This window comes from Vombatus ursinus, unplaced genomic scaffold (genome assembly GCF_900497805.2).
Source record: "Vombatus ursinus unplaced genomic scaffold, bare-nosed wombat genome assembly UNPS02014768.1, whole genome shotgun sequence".
NCBI classification, from domain to species: Eukaryota; Metazoa; Chordata; class Mammalia; order Diprotodontia; family Vombatidae; genus Vombatus; species Vombatus ursinus.
This window is the reverse complement of record NW_020954546.1, coordinates 37,581,477-37,588,786: the sequence shown is the minus strand read 5'-3', so window position 1 is coordinate 37,588,786 and position 7,310 is coordinate 37,581,477. Positions and strand designations below refer to the sequence as shown.

General features: G+C 39.8%; 1 pseudogene; it reads left to right on the top strand.

Annotated features, from left to right (window-relative positions):
• Positions 1-6,201: 6,201 nt before the first annotated feature.
• Positions 6,202-7,053, top strand: LOC114042956 (annotated as a pseudogene).
• Positions 7,054-7,310: the final 257 nt, after the last annotated feature.

The window sequence follows — 7,310 nt, the reverse complement described above, 5'->3', positions numbered from 1 at the left end:
ACAGGATAGATAAAGAGATAGAATAGATAGACAGACAGACAGATAGAGACAGACAGAGAGATAGACAAGATAGATAGCCATAGATAAATACAGACAGACAAACAGAGAGATAGACAGGATAGATAGATAGATAGATAGACAGATAGAGACATGTAGATAGACATATATCCATATGTACGTACACATATTTTACATGTACATATTTGTTTGCAAGTTGTCTCCCACAATGGATTGTGAACTCCTTGAAGTCAACCATATGTCACTGCCCTCAAGAAACAGAGACTCCTAAAGGAAGGTATTATGTATCTGTATTTATATACATAAACATGTGCATACACACATACATATGTATGTGTACATGCACATATGTGCACCCATACACATGCACACGCATATACCTGTACATAGACATACTACATACTCCTAGACCTCCTGAGCAAAGTCTTTAGAGTAATCAAGAGCTGAGCCAAGGAAGGACCAGCTCCCCAGAAGAGCCCCTACCCTCATCCTTCCTCCCCCTACCATGTGCCTGACATTTATGCCACTCAGAGGTGGGGCATTCCTTTTACTTTGCTACACATGGTCATGCACTATGTGGAACACCCACCACCCTCTTAACTCCTTTACATGTGGGGAACTAATCCTTGGGAATTAATTTTTTGAAAAGTTATTTTTCCTTTTGCTTTTTCTTCTGTCATTGGGATTTATGCTTTATTATTTTTGAAAGGTTATTTTAATCCTCTCTTGCAATATGATTATCAGTGATGGCTTTGGGTTTTTGTGGATGCTGGCAGGAAGAAATTTTATTTCATTCCTTTTCCTTTTCCTTTTATGTTTTAATTGTTTATTTTAAATGTAGTTTTGCTTATTCAATGTTTTCTTTTCCATCATGACATTTTAAAGTCTTAATTTGTGTCTTGTTTCATGTTTTTCTTTGTTCAGTTTGTATCTGTTGGGATTTTTCCCTCCTCACTCTGGAAATTTTATTTTATTTTGACTTTTCTCTACTGGGAGCAGTCTATTGCCTCAACATCTTTTGCATGCATTTTCCATTTTTTGTGTATTTTCTCATTAGCCACTGTAAGTTTTGATTCCAGAGAAGTCCTCTTTTATTTCCAATTTTATTTCCCATTTTGTTGGACTCTGAATATTAGCATTAGAAAAAGATTAAAAGATTAAAGTTATTCCAAGAATATTGAAAAAGAATGTCAAAGACTTGGAGGATTGCAGAGTAATATGTGGTAACACAAAACCAAGTAAGGTCACTCAGGAAGTACTCTATGAATTCCCTACCCCATTTGGAATATATGGCCACCTTATATTGTATTACCAATGATAAGTATTTGCAAAAAGACCACTATAAAAATAATTGAGCTTATGTACAAATGCTGTTTTCTGAGGATGAAAAGGTAAATAAATTTCATTTAAAAACTCAATGATGTCCTCCAAATTAAAACAAGACATCTTATGATACTCAGTAACTTAAATGCCAAGATGGGAAAAGGTCAGGATGGCATGAAATAAATGGAAAAGGAAAGAATGTTCTAAGAAGAAGAAATGAGAGAGGCCAAAGGCCTGTGGACTGCATAGAAGCAGTGCCTTTTTATATCATAAAACCTTTCTTTTTTAAAACTTATTTTATTTTATTTTTGATTATTTATTTTATTTTTTAAATTTATTTTATTTTTTATTTTTTAGAAACCTTTCTTCAAGAAAAGAATTGGCCCCCTCAATTCGGCTCTCACTTCACAACATGCCCCATACACACATCTGCCTGCTGTGGGGGTGTAGCCTGGGCCTCAGGAGTTGTTTGACTAGGAAGTGGCTGGAACTTTCATGGGCCAATGAGATAGACTTCAGGGAGATTGTCTGATGAGTCTGTTACTTAGGAAGATCACTAGGGAAAAGAGCCACCACTGGAATTAGTGTAACTTTCCCAGGGGTCCTTCCTTCATTTACACTGATGACAAACAGAAGGAATAGGACAGAGGGGTCAGGGAAACCCAAGGGGGCCTTGGGAAGGCTCTGAGTTTCCTGAATTTTCACAATGAAACATTTCAGGTCCTTTCTTTTCACCTTATAGTCAATAGTTTGGCTGACACAAGTGATATAGGGGTTGTTGTTAAGTTGTTCAGTCATGTCTGACTCTTCATGACCCCACACACCATAGTTCACCAGGTCCTTCTATCCTCCACTGTCTCCCAACGTCTATCCAAACTCATGTTTGTTGCTTCCATGAAACTATCTACCCATCTCCTCCTCTGCTGTCCCCTTCTCCTTCTTCCTCAATCTTTCCAACATCAGGGTCATTTTCAATGATTCCCATCTTCTCATTATGTGGCCGAAGTATTTAAGCTTCAGCTTCAGTATTTGTCCTTCCAGAGAATAGTCTGAATTAATTTCTATAAGTATTGACTGATTTGATCTCCTTGCTGTCCTCAAAAGTCTTCTCTAGCACCATAATTCAATCAGCAGCACTCACCTTTCATTATAGCTCAACTCTGACAGCCATATATTATTACTGGAAAAACCATAGCTTTGATTATCCAGACCTTTGTTGGCCAGGTGACATCTCTGCTTTTTAGTATGCTGTCCAGGGCTGCCGTAGCTTTCCTTCCAAGGAACAAGCGTCTTTTAATTTCATGGCTGCAGTTGCAATCTGTAGTGATCTTTGAGCCAAGCAGTATAAAATCTGACACTGCTTCCATTTCTTCTCCCTCTATTTGCCAAAAAGTGATGGGACCAGATGCCAAGATTTTAGCTTTTTTGATGTTAAGCTTCAAGCCACCTTTTACATTCTCCTCTTTCACCCTCATCAAGAGGTTTTTAAATTTTTTCACTTTCTGCCATCCAAGTGGTAATGTCTGCATACCTAAGGCTGTAGATATTTCTTCTGGCAACCTTAATTCTGACTTTTGATTCATCCAGCCTGGCATTTTGCATGATGTACTCTGCATATGAGTTAAATAAATAAGGTGACAACTTACAGTCTTGCAGTACTCATTTTCCAATCTTAAACCAATCAGTTGTTCCATGTTCGGCTCTAACTGTTGTTTCTTGGACCTTGTACAGGTTCTTCAGGAGACAAGTAAAATGATCTAGTACTTCTGTCTCTCTGAGGACTTGCCACATTTTGTTGTGATCCAAACAATCAAAGACTTTAGTGTAGTCAATCAAGCAGAAGTAGATGTTTTTCTGGAACTCTCTTGCGTTCTGCATAATCCTGTGAATGTTGGCAATTTGGTCTCTGGTTCCTCTACCTCTTCAAAAACCATCCTGCTCTTCTGTAATTCTCAGTTCACATATTGCTGAAGCCTAGCTTGCAGAATCTTAAGCATAACCTTGCTGGTGTGTGAAATGAGTGCAATTGTTCAGTAATTTGAACATTCCTTGGCATTACCCTTTAGGATTGGGATGTAAACTGATCTTTTCCAGTACGATGGCAACTGTTGAGTTTTCCAAATTTACTGGCATATTGAGTGCAGCACTTCATCTTTTAGGATCTTAAATAGCTCAGCCAGAATTCCATCACCTCCACTAGCCTTATTGTTAGCAATGCTTCCTAAGGCCCACTTGACTTCATTCTCCAGGATGTCTGGCTCTAGATCAGTAACCACACTATCATGGTTATTGGTGATGTTAAGATCTTTCTTCTGTTTATTCTTGCCCCTTCTTCTTAATGTCTTCTGCTTCTGTTAAGTCCCTACTATTTTTGTTCTTTATCATGTCCATTTTTGCATGAAATGTTCCCTGATATCTCCTATTTTCTTGAAGAGAATTTTCTTGTCTTTCCCATTCTGCTGGTTTTTGTTTCTATCTTTGCATTGCTGATGCAAGAAAACCTCATCTCTCTTTACTATTCTCTGGAATTCTGCATTCACTTGGGCATATCTTTCCCTTTCTCCTTTACTTTTTGCATTCCTTCTTTCCTTAGCTATTTGTTAAGCCTTATCAGACAGCTATTTTGCTTTCTTACTCTTCTTTTTTTCTGGGATGTTTTTTGTTGCTGCCTCCTCTATAATATTGTGAACCTCTGTTCATAGTTCTTCAGACACTCCATCTACCAGATCTAGTTTCTTGAATTTATCCATCACTTCTACTTAATATTCATAAGGGAGGGTATTTAGGTCATATCTATGTGGTCTGGTGGTTTTCCCTACTTTCTTTAATTTAAGACTGAATTTTGCAATAAGAAGCTCATGATCTGAGCCACAGTCAGCTCCATGTCTTGTGTTAACTGACTGTATAGAGCTTCTCCACCTTTGGCTGTAAAGTATATAATCAATCTGATTTCTATATTGACCACCTGGAGATGTCTATGCGTAGAGTCATTTTTGGGGTTGTTGAAAAAGAATGTTGGTTATAACCAGCAATTTATCTTGACAAAACTCTATTATATGGCTCTGTTCCATTTTGCACTCCAAGACCAAGCTTGCCTGTCATTCCAATTAACTCTTGATGTCCAACTTCAACATTCTGATTCCTCATGATGAATGTGACATCTTTTGGGGTTGTCATTTCTAGAAGATGTTTTAGGTTTTCATAGAACTGATCTGCTTTGTCCTCTTCAACATTAGTGACTGGAACATAGATGTTGAATGGTTTACCTAGGATTCTGTCATTCTGTCATTTTTGAGATTACACCCTATTACAGTTTTTCTCACCCTTTTATTGACTATGATGGCTATTCCATTTCTTCTCAAGGATTTCTGCCCACCATTCCCATCCATTTAAGTTCCCTGGCACCCAAGATGCCCATGTTTACTCTTTCCATCTCTTGTTTAACCATATCCAACTTACCTTGGTTCATAGATCCTGCATTCTAAGTTCCTTTGCCATATTGATCTTTGCAGCTTCAGACCTTCCTTTTGTCACCAGACATATCTGCAGCTGAACATCCTTTTAGCTTTGACCCAGCCACTTCATTAGTATTGGAGCTACTTGTATTTGTCCTCCACTCTTCCCCAGGGTCATGTTGTACACCTTCTACCCTGAGGACTTCATCTTCTGATGTCATCTCTTTTATCATTTTAATACTGTCCATAGGATTTCTTGACAGATACTGGAATGGTTTGCAATGTCCTTCTCTAGTGGATCACCTTTTGTCAGAACTCCCCACTATGACTTATCTGTCTTGGATAACCCGGCATGGCATAGCTCATAGTTTCATTGAGGTACACAAGCCCCCCTGACAGGGTTGTACACCCATCATTCAGTTTCAGAAGGCGAGACCTTTGCCCCTTTTTGCCAAAAGGGATTTGTCTCCCATTTGTTGAAAACCCTTAAATTTTTAGATTCCTTACAGACTCCCCTTATCTCCCTTCCAAAGCCTTAACCTCTCCTTTTGATCTTATTCAGATGCACCTTTGCCCCTAGCCCTAAGTTTGTCCTTGGGTCCCAGAAAAACCCTTAAACTTTTAGGTTCCTTATCTACTCTCTTTTTCTCCCTTTGAAAGCAAACTTCTACCTTCCAGTTCCCTTCATTATCTATTCCCATTATCTGTTCAATCTCTCAGAATTTCCAATCGGAATTCTCATCTAGACCCTTTTCCCAACCACCCCCCCTTCCTCTGGCCACCCAAAGTTACTTTAGTGAATATAAGTTGGGAATGATGGGGTTGGAATCTGGGCCCCAGAAAGGAAAAACCCTGGAATTTCCCACCTGGCCAAATCTCTGGTGTTCCCCAGAGGCTATAATCCCATCAACTGGCCTTTCCTTGTGGCTACACCCAATCTCCCCTCCATTGTTTACCTCCCTATGGCTCCTGGCCATTTCCCACCTTAATCCTAGCTAGGCTTCAAGAAGTCCAGGCCCCAGGAGTTCTGTTCACCCCAGCTTACTAGCCACTCCCATCCAGATGTCCCTAGGCCCTTCCTCCCGTCACCCCAAACTACTTGAGCACTCCTAGATCCCTCCCACAGTCTTTCTGTATATAAGGTCCATCTTGTCTCTATTAAGAGGCTGAGAATTTCTCATGCCCAAAAGGCTGAAACTCTTATGTCTGCTCGTCTCTACAGGCGTTACTAATGTTCAGGTTCCTTGGGAGTCTGGCCTATATGATTTATCTCTAATAAACTTTTTCTCTGGCTGGAAGAAGATTTGAGTTGAATTCTTTCAGGCAGGGCTCAGCACTGTGATCTTGGGGTCTTTTCAAGCACCCCAAAACCTCTAGACTTCTTCACCCCTACCATGGCAAGGCAATGATCCAGGAGGGGGGGTATAGAAGTAAAGGTGATGAATATTGTCAAAAATGTTTCTTGCCAGGGGACTCCATCGAGAGTATCAAGGACTCCATCTGGGATATCTCCAAAGTGGACACCTGCATCTAACAGAAGAGGGAAAAATAGCTTTGAGGAAGGGCAAGCAGAGGAAAATAAGTAGAAGAGTCAGTCGCAGATAGTGAGCAGAATCTTCCAGCAGTGTGCTTCCAGTGAAGGAGTATTCTGACTGTCTTTCAGCTGCTCCTTGTCATTGGAGACCCCTTTCTATATGGAGATGTGTGATCCTGGAAAGAGTTTAGCCTCACCTCAATCTTCATTGATCTCTTTATCACGCCCTCCCACTTTTGTGTTCAGTAGAGTCATTAATTCCATCTGGTTCCAGGGTATTATTGACCTAGTGTTGGAGTTATCTAGGAGAAAGCCTCAACCATTCCCAAGTTTCAGCAAAATTATCTTTGACATACTTTTTCACCTCTTGCTACAGGCCTTTTTAAAAATCCAGCAAATGTTTGTGAATCTCTTCTTGTTAGCCAATGAGTCAATCTCCTGCATATATCCCTTTATTGCATATTCTACTACTTTGAATATAGCTGGTTCAACAAAAGAATTGAAATTCATCAGCAATTATCCAAGACAGACAGGCAATTTAGGTAATCACCTCACGGCTTTGCATTTCAGCTATCTTTGGCCTTCCTGAAAGCAATGTTAGTCTTCTTATATCATCAGTGACTGCTTCTTTTCTAATCTCTTCTCTCTGTTCATCATCAAGTGCTAATGAAATAAAGACCCTTAGGAAAGTATACTTCTTCCAGCTGTGCCTCTTCTCCTTGATAATTTTCCTAAGCAACTCTTTCTAAGCCTCTTTCCAAGACAGTCTCCCTGAAGTCAGTTCTGAGTAGCTCAATCTCTACAGAGAAGCTCCCTTCACCACACCAATCTCTTGCCAAACTGTAGGCTGCTGCAGTTCATTGAACTGCCTCCAATGGGGATGGATACGGTGGAGAGGCATCGATGACTGTACTCCCTATTTCTCCTCCTCTAGGGAAAATTGCACCCACTCTAAGTATCTTTCTGCACATTCCCATCCT